Here is a 14,796-nt window from a genome sequence, read left to right as displayed (position 1 = left end):
TAAACTCAGCAACAGCTTTGCCCTAGTAAGGAATGTGGGATCACGCAATAGGAGTAAAACCGTTAAAAATGTTCAGTCAAATCTCATAATATTTGGGTGGGGGAAATCAGGGTCATAGTTTGACTCATGTCCACTTCATCGTGCTGAAATGGGTTGGTCAGGATTTGGCAGGGGCATGAAACGATGGGCCAAATTCATCTCCCCAGAGACAATAATCCCTGGGTTGACTGCATCAGTGGCCCAAACCCAAGGCCACCGATGCAATCATTCTGAAGTCAGACCCCTTGACACTGACTAGGAGGGAGAGAACATAAATCTAGGTCTCACACTCCACAAACAATCCCAAAATGCTTTTCTAGAGTCCATGTGACATACAGACAAGTGAATTTACAATTTAAAGGGGCTGGAGTTTAGAAGTTTTAGCTCAGACTAGCCAGCCCCTAGTATCTTTTATACTTTTTTTGCAAGGAGAGTGGAAAAACCACCAGGTGCATGACTTGTGCATATGAGGTTTTGTTTTAACAGGCTCTGACATTAAGACCTATTATCAAGGAAAGTGCAAGAGAGACAGACTTATCAGCCTTTTTATGCATTGTGGATGGAGATTAAAAAAAAAAAAAGTCACAGCTGGACTTCCTCATCCTTTATTCTTATGCCCATTACAGCATTTATTTAATCAATCAATATAACAAGTGAGCGGGCCAGATGAGGTGCTCTCCCCTCATGGTAAAACCTGAGAGATGAGGGGAAATCTCTCCAAGGATTCCTTAGCACAGTTTCTCCCTAATTGTTCTATTGTGGAGGCGGGCTTTCCTATGCAGCAGAACAGGCTGCATAGTCTGCCCCAAACCTGAGGTGTGGGGGATCCCTGAGAGACTCATTTCTGGCCTAGCTGCTGAAAACTTTATTCTATGGAAGATTATTTCTGGGAGAAGTAGTAACAACTACGTCTACTGTGTGTGAACTGATTTTATTATTTATCCAGTAGAGCCCCTCTCCCTCTTCAAAAACATTCAACTCTCCAGTCATGGAAATAATCTACATTTACACTCAAAACAAAAGACATGGGCAATATTCAGCCCTTGCTTACTGCCCCCCCCCCTTTTTTTTTTAAACTTCTAATGTAGATTTTTGTGCAATACACCTTACACTGAATTCCAATGGCCCTACTCATATGAGTAATATCATCAACCTCAATGACTCCATGAGCGGGATTTGGTCTATGACAGGTTCTGCTCTCATTCATGCACTTGCTGTTTATCTAAGATTACATTATCTAACTTCCTGTTTGCTCAGGATTGGACCCTGGCGTGTTCCTCATTGGGAGAATCATCCAATGGAAATCAGCTTCCTCAATAATGTACTGTCAAGGTTACACAAGGAGGGGATGAGTTCAAAGTAAAACAGTTTGCATTCATTTCTCTAGAAGTATTGAGGATTCCTGCTTAATGGAACTAAGCAGCAGACCTGAAGCTCCCCAGGCAAGGCAAGGAAGCTGATGTAAAATGTATTTATTTGCAGGTTAATTTGTATTTAATTCACATTCCGCGTCTGGCATTTCCCCTCTTACAGCTGATGACATCACTAACAAGGAAAGCAGTGCAAGGGTTGACGCTCCTGGACTAGCTTCAAGTGTCACCTTCAGTGTCAGCTGTTGCAGGATAAAAACCGTGAGCCAGAAGTAACTCTCAGGCCTTGCAGAAATAAAACCATAATTGAGCATGTCATAAATATAAAGGGAAGGGTATAACCCTTTAAAATCCCTCCTGGCCAGAGGAAAAATCCTCTCACCTGTAAAGGGTTAAGAAGCTAAAGGTAACCTCGCTGGCACCTCACCAAAATGACCAATGAGGAGACAAGATACTTTCAAAAGCTGGGAGGAGGGAGAAAAATAAAAAGTCTGTGTCTGTCTGCATGCTGCTTTTGCCAGGGACAGAACAGGAATGGAGTCTTAGAACTTTTAGTAAGTAATCTAGCTAGGTATGTGTTAGATTATGATTTCTTTAAATGGCTGAGAAAAGAATTGTGCTGAATAGAATGACTATTTCTGTCTGTGTGTCTTTTTTGTAACTTAAGGTTTTGCCTAGAGGGATTCTCTGTGTTTTGAATCTAATTACCCTGTAAGGTACCTACCATCCTGATTTTACAGAGGTGATTCCTTTACTTCTATTAAAAGTCTTCTTGTAAGAAAACTGAATGCTTTTTCATTGTTCTAAGATCCAAGGGTTTGGGTCTGTGGTCACCTATGCAAATTGGTGAGGATTTTTACCAAACCTTCCCCAGGAAGTGGGGTGCAAGGGTTGGGAGGATTTTGGGGGGAAAGACGTGTTCAAACTACGTTTCCCAGTAAACCCAGATAAAGTTTGGTGGTGGCAGTGGAAATCCAGGGGCAAAGGGTAAAATTAATTTGTACCTTGGGGAAGTTTTAACCTAAGCTGGTGAAAGTAAGCTTAGGAGGTTTTCATGCAGGTCCCCACATCTGTACCCTAGAGTTCAGAGTGGGGAAGGAACCTTGACAGAGCAACAATACAACTACACCAGAGGATGCTAGGAGTAGACAACACAGAGGAGTTGCTTTGGATTTCCACCAGTTATTGGTTTAAACTGAAACCCAGAAACCCGAGACATATGCGAGGGTAAGAGATTGCTGAAGCAACTTGCGGATTTCCTGACAGTCAACTCTTGTTTCAATTTCATTAGTTTTTTAAATGTGACATTGGAGAGTGGGAGTCTCAGTGCCTAAGCCACTTAGGCATTTTTGAAAGTTCCAGTCTTTAATATCGCCAATTACAACAAAAGCAGGATAGCACGTAAATCAATATACAAGCATAGCTAATACATTTGTGTCAGCTATGCCCAAAGACTTTTACACTTCCCAATTTATATGGTCAAGTCCATGTATACAGTACACCTTCCCAAAGTATGCTAGAAACAATGAGTGTGTCAGTAATTGGGGTCTACGACAATTAAAGGCATGATCCTGAAAGATAGTGAGGACCCTTCTTGCAGGACATGCCACTGCCCCTTGCACGATCGGACAGTCTAATTTCTGAGGTCCAGCAACTTCTTTGAGTTCTGGGCATATCAGCAGTTCAGAGGAATTGTTACCACCATCTACTTGTGTCTGATTGCAACACGCACACTCCCAAAAAATTTACAGCTTCCCAAATTAGTTACTTTGGAAGAGGAAGTGTAGCCTAGACTGGGAAGCAGTAGAGCTGTTCCTACCTGTCTCAAGGCTCATCTTCACTGCAAAGTTAACTCAGGTTATAACTCGAATGTTGTCCTGATCTCTACTCCTGTCCACACACAAAAACCGTTAACTTGAATGAAGTGGTACTTTTAACCTGAGCTGGCTGACCTGAGAGGGAATATAAGCTACATCTCAAGCAGGCACAACCTGTTTGCTATGACATTCTGCAGTGTAGACTCAAACTATCTTCTTTTGAGTACTGGCAGTCCTCCAATACCTTCCTACAGTTCCCAGAAAGGACCAGGCAAATTCACCCACAATACACCAAGGAAGAATTCATACTGAGGCTCAGCTTATTGCAGCGCTAAGAACTGCCAGATACGCCCCCAGAAATCTTAGCACTACAGACAAGCAAGTGTTATTTTAGCATGGCTGCTCTCACACAGGCTAGGCTAACTCAAACGAAGATAACTTGAGTTAACTGCAGCAAAGACATACCCTCACAGACTTGCTATCTGAAGCTGGGCAAGTGATTGTCTCATTTGTAAAATGGGGTTAGTAATACAGCAATTAAATTTACTTAGCCAAATCCCACTGTTTACCTAAAACAGAACCCTGTTCCCCAAGGATTTCAGATAAGCAAGCCTTAGATACACTTATAGCAGACTATATTTGTACACACAAGCATTGAAAGGGACTTTCTGACAATTTTTTCTCCCTCTTATTGAAAACAATACCAAAAAATTAAGTGGCTGAAATGAAACCCCCTTCTTAAGAAAGCCAGCCAGCTTTCCCAGTGCAAGCCAGTTCACTCTAAATGTGATGAGGTCAAGCATCAGTGCACACGGGTGTGAAGAGTTATGATCAGAAGCCCTGCTGAGTCAGAGCTGTATTATAGCAGACATGACAGAAAACGTTTCCCCCACCAGTGAATTACATGAATGTTCATATCAAGGCCTGCTGCAATAGCTCATTTGACCACCTAGAGGTTTTATATGTTCCTCCAAGCCTGGCATAGCCAGGGTCCTAAGGTACCAACACACTGTGCAGGAGTGTTGGGAAACTTAACTGGTGAAAAGAAAAGGAGGACTTGTGGCACCTTAGAAACTAACAAAGTTATTTGAGCATAAGCTTTCGTGAGCTACAGCTCACTTCATCGGATGCATTCAGTGGAAAATACAGTGGGGACATTTATATACACCGAGAACATGAAACAATGGGTGTTACCATACACACTGTAAGGAGAGTGATCAGGTAAGGTGAGCTATTACCAGCAGGAGACCGGGGGAAAAAAACCTTTTGTAGTGATAATCAAGGTGGGCCATTTCCAGCCATTGACAAGAACATCTGAGGAACAGCGGGGAGGACGGGAATAAACATGGGGAAATAGTTTTACTTTGTGTAATGACCCATCCACTCCCAGTTTTTATTCAAGCCTAAGTTAATTGTATCCAGTTTGCAAATTAATTCCAATTCAGCAGTCTCTCATTGGAGTCTGTTTTTGAAGTTTTTTTTGTTGAAGAATTGGTAAAGAGACTAAGATCCCTGGCTAGAAGTCACCTCTGAAGGGCAGAGTTTTGGTATTAGTACTGGCCACCTTCCTCCCTTCAGCGCAGAAAGATTGTATTCTTGCGACACGTAAAGTCACTAGGTCCCATTGCCAGGAAGGGACTGATCCTGTGTCACAACAGTCGGCCGGCTTCCCCTTTCACACTCACCCAGCCGGGGGCTGTTTGGAGCACAGCGATGTTTGCATGGTGTGAGAGCAGTTCGTGGCCCCATCTAACGGGGCGCACACACCGGCCCGCCCAGGAAACAGCGGGCATCGGCGGGCAGCAGGGGCAGCCCGGGCCCGGGTCCGACTCCCGCCCCTAGCGGCACGCACCCCCGGGAGCCCGGCAGCGGGGCCGGGCAGGGAGCTAAGGCTGGAGGGCGGCGATCCGCTAGGACAGAGCGGCGAGCGGCGCCGCAAGGCTGGGAGAGCCAGGAGCCCGCACCGGCGCCCCAGCCGCCCCCGGAGCCGGGTCACTTGCAGCAGCCCCGGCGCCCCCGCCACGCCGGAGGCTTCCGGCTGGCCCGGCAGCGGAGCCCAGGGGACGGGAGCCCCCGCCCGGGACGCCCCGGCCCCGCTGGCCGCCACGCTCAGTGAGTCGAGACCGACCGGGCTGCACTCACCTCCTGCCGCCTTCCCCAGCCAGTCTCCGCTTCCAACGCTAGCGCCGTGACAGCGTCACCCCGCCCCCAGCCCGGCGCCAGAGGCGCCCTTCCCTGGGAGCCGGCAGCACCCGGCCGGCACCACCCCCCCGCAGCGCCCACGCCGCCCGCCGGGCGCGGCCTCGAGCGCGGCTGGGAGTCGTAGTCCCCCTTCCCATTGGCCCTCGGCTCCCCCTGCACCAATGAGCTGCCGCCGGCCCCGGAACGCCGGCGCTGGCGCGTTCCAGGTGAGCGCGGCGGCCACTCGGCCGCAGCGCGCTGTCTCCGGCGGGTGTCGGCGCCCCGCCTGCTGCCGGCCCCAGAGTCTGCGTTCGGCCGTGGGCTCTGCGAATGGCTGCGTGGGGGCCCCCAGCCGGGCAACGAGGCGCACTGCAGCCTTGTGACGCTGGACCTGGGCCAGTCACGTCTGGGGCGACGCCTGGGGTCGGTTCTGCCACTTACTTTAGGTTTCAGAGTAACAGCCGTGTTAGTCTGTATTCGCAAAAAGAAAAGGAGGACTTGTGGCACCTTAGAGACTAACCAATTTATCTGAGCATAAGCTTTCGTGAGCTACATCCGATGAAGTGAGCTGTAGCTCACGAAAGCATATGCTCAAATAAATTGGTTAGTCTCTAAGGTGCCACAAGTCCTCCTTTTCTTTTTACTTTAGGTTGATGTTTGCAGAGTGCTTTGGCCATCAAAGCGCGGTGTAAGTGCGCAGCATGGTTGTCTTTATTACTGATTGATTGATTGCAGAGCTTAGGAGTACAAATCTCTTGGAATAAATATTAGTGTGAATGAAAAGGGGTGAGCCGCCTCCGCCCTCCCGGCCCAAAAAACCCCTTCTTTGCAATTCTTTGCCTCTTCTGCTGCTGAACAGGAATGGATACTATTGACATTATTGCAATGAGCCCTGCTTTCAGGCTCCTTCTGCTGGGGGTAGCTCCAAAGCTCATCTCGCTCACCAACAGAAGTTGACCCAGTAGAAGATAGCACCTCACTCACATTGTCACCCACTGGGACGGACACGGGTACAACAGCACTGCACAGGCTGAGGTTAGCTACGTTCAGAAGGCAGACGGGGGTTGGGTTCACAGGCTGTTGGTCTTCATACAACCACCACAACAGTAAAACTCTGGGGTTGCACACTTTAATATATCTGCTAGTTCTAATGCGAATTCACCATCCCTCTGAAGTCAATTGGAGCCACTCCATTCCCTTTGTTCCCGGCACCCAGTGCCGAGAGGCTAAACAAGAGCTGAGGTTGGTTCGCTACCCAGTGTGCTACACCCAATAATCACAACGGGGTGGAGAAGCAGAAAAGTTTATTTGCAGCTGCAAAAAGGTACAGGGAGAATAAAATCTCAAATCCTGCACCCAGAGCAGGAAGTTAGACAGGCTTGTATACATTCTTTTTCCCAGCATACTTATCCAATAGCAAGCTGCCCTAAGTATCCATATAGCCAGCCAATCCAGTTCCCATCTAGTCCCTTGTTCTCTGTATCATTTCTTAAACCATACATAAAGCTGCTTTATTCAGCATTGTTCTTCCATATCTGCCCTGTTTGGCCTTGCTTAATTTCAGGCAGTCTGACTCTGCAGCATATTGTTGCAGATTCTCAGCATAACTGCTGTGAGTGCCTCCAGGCGGGGGGGCCAAGGACAACTGGGCCTAGTACGCAGAGCTGCTGCAAGTGCCTCCAGGCGGGGGGCGAAGGACACCTGGGCCTAGTGCGAGGGGGCTTCATCGACACTCATGGTCTTCCATCCCCTCGAGTTACCTAGTGGCCATGCCCCAGTGTCCCCAACACCTTCAATGGGCTTTGTGTCAGGCCCTAAAGGCCTCCCTTGACTGTCTCTTTACTCATCTGTTAATGTAAGCATGGCAAATGACTGTGTAATTTTCAGTTACAGTATGAGTATTTTTGTGTGGATATGATGCTCGCATGTTGTGTTCTTAATGAACTTAACGCTAAAATTAAAAAAATACTCAAAAGTTCCTAAATTGTTTACATCCTGCATTTCCACTGTGAGTAACCACAGTCCCAAAGCTACTTATCAGACTGCTGTTGTATGTGCCAGAGAAAGGCACCAGAAAAGGGAATAAACAGGAAATGAGATGAGCAGTAATGTACTGCAGAATGCATGAATGGCATATGAATTCTGTAGCTGTAGCTCACGAAAGCTTATGCTGAAATAAATTGGTTAGTCTCTAAGGTGCCACAAGTACTCCTTTTCTTTATATGAATTCTGTTGTTTTCCCTCTGCCCTGATGCAGTGGTGCAATGATGGGCCAATATTAGGTGGGCATTTAGAGTGAGGAGCAGTTCTTTGGGGGAATGTAGCAGCCTTAGCCCATATTCACTATCTTCCTGAGCTACCCCCATCCCGCCCTGAGTCCCTATTATCTGCTCATCCCCTCCTGTCCCATAACTGGCTTCAACTGTCCTTCAGAGGTGTCTGTCCTTTCATACTCACTACCTCCCTATGTGGTCCTCAGGTCCATTCATACTCTGAGCCCCACCTATTACCCGCTCACTCCTCCTTGACGCATAAGTGGCTGCAGCCCCCCTCTGCCCCAGGCTCCAGACAGTGCATCTGATCATGGATTCCTATGTACAGACAGTGTATCATACCCTAGGTCCACTATAGGTGGTATGATAGTGTATCAATGTAGTGTCTATGCGCCTGTGACTTTTGAAAGAAAAAAAAAAGCAGCAGCTTCTGTACCAAAAATAAAATAAATTCTAATGAAAAAGGCTCAAAACATCTTTTTTCATTGCATCAAATTTATTTTTAATAGCAGATCACAGTGCTCTCTCAGTGTATAAAGTAGCATGCCAAATTTCATATATTTTTGTCTTACAGTTGTTCAAGTAGAAGAGTGTAAAACAGCATTTGTCTCTTTCTGAAAATTTAAAGAGACTGGCTTTTAAAAGTCTTGTTTTTAAAAACAGCAAATTTTCACCACCACCTCTTCTTACTCTCAAAAACTCTGTGATCAGCTTCCCTTAAGAGTTGTGAACTTTTGAGCTTGATGAGACTCAGTGTTTGTTTGTTTTTTTAAAAAGGACCTAGTTCCTTCTCTATATGGAGTTCAGAACACAATCTTCACTATTGCATCCAGGCTACATACAAACATCAAGCAGATCAGATCTGGGCTGTAGGTTGGGTGCTTGATGCTACTGTTTTATATAAATCTGGATAATTGAAGATCCTTTTATAAATAGGAGAGGATCTTGTTTCCTGAAGACTTTCCCAAAGTCTTGTATAAATAACCCTTGCTAAGTCTAAAATCTAGTGTTTTTTTTCTGAATTGGAGTCTCCATGGGGTTTTTTTTTGGTTTAGCCTTTACTTGTTCAAATTTTTAATTTAGTTTCAAATCAAGTATCTAAGCATATGTACTGAGCAGGACACATAGCAAAACAAAGAAGAACAGGTGAGATTATGTCGGTGCTAGAATGTATAGGAGTTTACATTTGTTTATATAATTCAGAAAAGTGAGACCAAATATTATGAGAAAGATTTCATTTGCCCAAGATTTGAAAAGCTGTTGATTTCAACACAGTAAGGTCTTTTAAATGCCACACTCCACTCACACCCTGTGGAATAGATGAAAATTTTTTTTCACATGCTCCTAGCAATCAACCTGTTTGACTGTTGGTAATATCACAAAGGATTGATACATGATCTAAAGTTAAAAAGTCATGGGAACTGAATGTTCAGAGGACAGGGTATTTTCACTTATTCCTCCTTCCCCTCCTCACAATTGGCTCAGTGCACTGGGGGAAAGTTTCTACTTCTCCCAGAGCAGTGGTTTTCAAACTTTTTCTGGCGACCCAGTTGAAGAAAATTGTTGATGCCCGCAACTCAATGGAGCTGGGGATGAGGGGTTTGGGGTGTGGAAGGGGCTCAGGGCTGCAGCAGAGGGTTGGGGTAGGGGGGTGAGGGCTGCAGGGTGGGGCTTGGAATGAAGGGTTCAGGGTGTGGGAGGGGACTCTGGGCTGGGGTAGGGGATTGGGGTGCGGGTTTACCTTGGGCAGCTCCCGGTCAGCGGTGCAGCAGGGGTGCTAAGTCAGGCACCGTGGACCATGCGGTGCCCCAGAAGCGGCCAGCAGCAGGTCCAGCTCCTAGGCAGAGGTACGCAAGCTGCTCTGCGAAACTCTTGTCTGCAGGCACCGCCCCCTCCAGCTCCCATTGGCTGGTTCCCAGTCAATGGGAGTGCAGAACCAATACTCGGGGTGGGGGCTGCGCGCAGAGCCCTGTGACCCTGCCTCCAAGGAGCCAGACCTGCTGCTGGCCGCTTCCAGGTTGCAGCACGGTGTCAGAACAGGGATTAGCCTGCTTTAGCCAGGCAGCACTCCCCATGGGACTTTTAACGGCCCAGTCGGCGGTGCTGACCAGAGCTGCCACGACCCAGAGACTTACATTCTGCAACCCAGTCCTGGGTCACAGCCCGAAGTTTGAAAACCACTGTCCTAGAGCAGCAAGTATTGACACTGCTAGAGGCCACACATGATTAACTGATCTGACCTGGTATCACGCCCTCTATGTTCTTTGTGCTGAGCTGGAATGTGCCTAATGTGTGTCCTTATTAACTACTATAGAGACCTAGAATAGTGTTTGGCTGTGAATCTAAATTTCCACACAGTTCAGGGGATTTAGAAGGTCTTTTGGTCCAGTGGCTTATAGAGCGAGGCTCAAGCTATGAAGTTTGGAACTGGATGTGAATGTCTTGACAAGAGACTTTGGATCCCATGTTACAGTTCAGGCCCATCTCTAACGTCTACTGTAGTTTAAATATTAGTTTTGACATATTAAAACCAAACTGCTTTGTTTGTTTGTTTGTTTTAACAGATAAGCACAGACAAAAAAGTACTTAGAGGATGGAAGTCTGGTACTAAAGAAACATGGAATAAACAACAATTGAACATCAACTTAAAGATTTCTTGCCAGGAATTCCAATTCCTGATAGATATAATTCATTACAAATCAAATATTACAGTTACCATATAAGAATTACTTAAACATTGGAGATTTCATTAAAATAATTGCATCAACTGCTACACTGAATATATATGATCTGAAGCTGGGTTTAATTTTAATTATAAATGTTAGTTTGACATAGTGAGTTAATGTTGCTTTTCCATTGCTTCTTTCCAGCATTGTCTAAAGAAGCAAGAGATGCCGCAATAGTTCAGTGGAGGGAAGCACAGGGATACCGTGCTATTACTACAGTCCAGCACACAGCAGGAGCTTGGATTTTAAGAAATCTGTTTGGTAAACAAAAGCTGGGAGTAGAAGCTAGTGAATAAACAATATGGACAATGGGAGAAGATTGCAAAACATACATTGAGGATAACTGGAGTAAGTCAGTTAATGACACAGGACACTTGGACTTGCATGATGACAGTGGGCCCACTGTAAGTCTCAAGGGGCTCCTCTGGTTCACATGGAAATGAAGCAGTGGGAGCCATTGTTTCCCAAGAGAGTAAGGAAATCTGTGAGACAAGTTCAAACAAAGGGGTAGATTCATCACTGCTGCACTGACTAGAAGTTGGATAGTCATCCCATCCATTGTCAATTTAATTTTACAGCCAAACCACTAGAAAAAGTGAAGATGGCCATTGGACCTGCCTGCATCTGAAGGGGTGGAAAGGCTGTGGATTTCTGACATTTCTGATTGTTCTTGTTCCTTATTGGAATGCTGTTTGTGTGTTCAGGCAGAATGCCTGTCCCAAAGTCAACAATCCAGCCTGTTCCAAAGTCACACGCTGGGTAGAATTAGTCCCTTTGACTGTGTCACTCCGACAGTCTATATTTCACACCCTGTTTGCCAGGGCAGTGTTTTCCCCAGGAATTGAAATTAGGGGTGTGTGTTAAAAAATACGTGTGTCTATGTGTGTGAGGACTGATGAGGGACGATACCATTAGGGCGAAGATGGGCTGTATGGCACCATAGTAAAAACTGAATAATGTGTCACAACCATTTTATTAGATTTAACTCATGTTTTTAAATCATCACACAAATTAAAGTTGGCTACACAAGTCTACTAGGAAGCACTACATCTACATCTTTCTTGTTGTAATTTTGCACAACTCCGTTAATGAACTTCTTGAATGCAGTGCATTCATCTTTGGTGTCTTCTCATGTGTCCGGTACTCCCAGTCCTTCATGGTACACTCATGATCATGCAGAAGGCGACTTCTTTCAGAACACAAAATTCTATTCAATGAGGAAAAAGAACGCTCAGCTGGAGCTGTTGTGAGGGGGAGTAGAAAGAGATGAATTCCTACGTATTTAATTCCAGGAAACATAACACAAAAATTGGGTCAAACCACTAGCGATGATAAAAAAGAAGTTGAAGTCAAATCTTCATTCATTTGTCGTATGATATTCCATTCTTTGTTCAAATTCTCTATTCTGTCCTGATCCCGTGGCAGCCCCATTGTAGGTAGTGCCTCACTCCACTCAACTGTTGGTGTTTTATTAGACAGGCTTCTGTAAAAGCTATGTAGAGGTTGATAGAATCCAGAAGTTGCTGTTGTAGAGATGTAAGAATCAAGTCTGTGTACTTTACTTTTTCAGTGGGCTTAACAAGCACTTCTTGTCTTCTTCGCTTAAAGAATCAATATAAGTGCCCTAATTAGTCAACTTCTGAACTGAAGTCTTTGTTTCTTCCGTTTTCAGTGGATATCTCTCTGATTGATCCAAGCGTAGCTTCAATTGCTGGACAGAGATCTACCACTGTTGTAGCAGATGCCTGGATGGCATTGTTTAATGACCCAAGGGTTTCAACAGTAGACTTACAAGAGAGAATGGCGATGGTTTTCTCTGAACTTAGTAGCAAAAACAGGCCACTAGCCTCACTACTTAGATCCGTCCTATCTTGGTAGATACTTTCCAAAGCCAATAATAATGGTTTTAGTAATTTTAAGCCAACAGCCAAGGATCGCTCATAAGAAAGCCAGTAGGTTTTCCCAGGTTGGACCAATCTGAACTTCAGCCCCAGTGTATCTTCTGTATTTTCCAAGATGTTCAGTCCTTTTCGAAGCTTGCTCAAAAAAGGGTATAATAAAGATATTAAATTTATAGCTTTTTAAATGCCTTTTGAAGATTCTGCAGCTCATACTAGTTCTAGTTAGAGTAGGTAGCCTCTGCAGGGTATATAGGAGAATTTAGAGTTACACTTTTCTCTGAGCAAAGCTTGTACTCCACTATGTTTGCTAGAGAAGTTTGCAACTCCCTCAAATGCACAAGTAGCCATCTCTTTGGGGTTCAATCTACAACCATTTAGCTCTTCTAAGATGTGGGTTGTCAGAGATGCAGCCGATGTGTCTTCTATAACCTGAACTATGACATTGCACTCCATATGCTTTATGAAAATATGCTTATGAATGTGAATATGATGTAACTGGAATATGCTTTATGCAAAAGGTCTCTTGTAAGGTGTCATTACAAAACTTATAATCTACTGAGTGTGTTCATCCTATTTGTTTGCATGTATTATTTCTATGTCTGAAGTTAGGAGAATAAGATATAACCTTGTATCATTGATGTAAACATATTAAGTGGAAGCCATTAAAGGTGTTTCAGAATCAATGAACTGTAAATGGCTCTGTTTACTTGCAAACCTTCCCTTGTACATGTGGGCCTGCCCAGAAAGAATGAAGGCTGGGGCCTCACAGGACATGTGATCATGTCATCTGATACTGGTACATCTGATACTGTCATCCATCTTAAATCTGGTACTTTTCCATTTAGAAGGAGGGATGGGGACCCAGACAGACAAAAGATTCCTGCCTTGTGCCAAAGCTATAAAAGGGGGGTGGAGCAGGACAAAGTGGCTGTCAGTCATGAGAAAACCCCTAGTTACCACCTGGGATGGCTGGTGGAACTAACAAGGACCGTACCAGGGGAAGGATTGGGCCCAGACTAGGAAGGAGTCTAGTCTGTGAAAGAAGCTTATTGGAACATCTCTGAGGGTAAGATATTACCTGTAATCAGTTTCTTAATGTATTAGGCTTAGACTTGTATGTTTTTGCTTTATTTTGCTTGGTAGCTTACTTTGTTCTGTCTGTTATTACTTGAAACCACTTAAATCCTACAATTTATATTTAATAAAATCACTTTTTGTTTATTAATTAACCCATAGTAAGTGATTAATACCTGGGGGAGCAAACAGCTGTGCATATCTCTCTATCAGTGTTAGAGAAGGTGGACAATTTATGAGTTTACCCTGTATAAGCTATATACAGAGTAAAACGGATTTATTTGGGTTTTGGATCCCATTGGGAGCTGGGTGTCTGGGTGCTGGAGTCCGGTAACCTGCAGAGCTGTTTTCACTTAAAGCCTGCAGCTTTGGGGTCATGGCCTGGACCCTGGGTCTGTGTTCAGCAGGCTAGCATGTCTGGCTCAACAAGGCAGGGTTCTGGAAGTCCCAAGCTGGCAGGGAAAACAGGCTCAGAGGTAATTCCAGCACGTCAGGAGACAGTCGCAAGGTGATCTCTGTGACCAAACCCGTCACATGAACATCTAGAAATTCATCTACTGGCCTACCACAGACATGAAGATAAGGTGCGCAGTGACTTAATACTTGATGCCCATTTGCATCAGTTCATTCATCAGCCATGTATGCACATTTTCTGAATGTGGTGAGAGAGTGCTTCACTTTTTCAACTGCGTGCTTCTAACCTGTCAGTTGAGTTTCTTGCAGAAAGATAGTGAGCATGTGCTGGTCTTGGTTGGAACCAGTGTCCAACTTCAGGATTAACAAATGACAATGCACTTAACATTGGCCTCCAGTTTGTAGTGTGAGGTGTCTCTTGCGTAAAGAGAAAGTGTGATTTGACAGCCATGTTTGTTTGAATAAACCGAGTTGTGTCTTCAGCATTTTTAACAGCCTTGTAAAGTACTTTTAAAATTGGCTTTGACAATGACTGGCTTACAAGGCTTTCTGCATGCTGATGCAGTCCAGAGGATTGGTATTTTGCAGCCTTTTCACATTGTTTGTCAGCATTGGCCTTGCTGATCCATCTGGCAAACCAAGCTCCTCTATGTTTATTAGGGTGACCAGACATCCTGTTTTAAAGGGACAGGCCCATACTTAAACTGTCCTGACTTTTTCTTGAAAACGGGCAAATTGTCCCGTATTTGCTGTCTACACCCTGCGCTCCAGCTGCCTGCCCACCAGCAGTGGGTGTGTGTGCAGTGGCCGATGATGGGTGTGGGTCTGCAAGGCTGGTGGCAGGGCAAAGATGCAGCGCACAGGGCTGGCCACTCCCCCTGCTGGTCCATCAGCACAGCCCTCGCTGTGTGCCGGTTCTCAGCCAGCAGGGCCACGTCCCCCCATCCCGTTTCCGGCTGACACTGGCTGCGACCTGCGGTGGTTGGTGAGTGTGGGCAAGT

General features: G+C 45.3%; 1 protein-coding gene and 1 long non-coding RNA gene across 5 annotated transcripts in view; one reads left to right on the top strand and one right to left on the bottom strand.

Annotated features, from left to right (window-relative positions):
• SLC26A5 (solute carrier family 26 member 5) overlaps positions 1-5,538 on the bottom strand; it is a 42,395-nt gene extending 36,857 nt beyond the window's left edge. The window contains exon 1 of one of the 4 annotated variants that reach the window (XM_037889196.2): positions 5,369-5,538. The gene's annotated coding sequence lies outside the window, so the exon portion shown is untranslated. The remainder of the gene's footprint in view (positions 1-5,368) is intronic. The other 3 variants (XM_037889194.2, XM_037889195.2, XM_043551962.1) reach the window with 3 other exon arrangements.
• An 80-nt stretch (positions 5,539-5,618) lies between these two features.
• Positions 5,619-12,992, top strand: LOC122466684. Its single transcript, XR_006292395.1, has 3 exons — positions 5,619-5,853; positions 6,057-6,095; positions 10,551-12,992. It is a non-coding gene; the product is annotated as an uncharacterized LOC122466684 (long non-coding RNA).
• The last annotated feature ends 1,804 nt before the right edge of the window (positions 12,993-14,796 follow it).

This window comes from Chelonia mydas, chromosome 1 (genome assembly GCF_015237465.2).
Source record: "Chelonia mydas isolate rCheMyd1 chromosome 1, rCheMyd1.pri.v2, whole genome shotgun sequence".
In the NCBI taxonomy this organism is placed as follows: Eukaryota; Metazoa; Chordata; order Testudines; family Cheloniidae; genus Chelonia; species Chelonia mydas.
The sequence above is the reverse complement of the archived record's forward strand: the minus strand, read 5'-3'. Positions and strand labels throughout refer to the sequence as shown.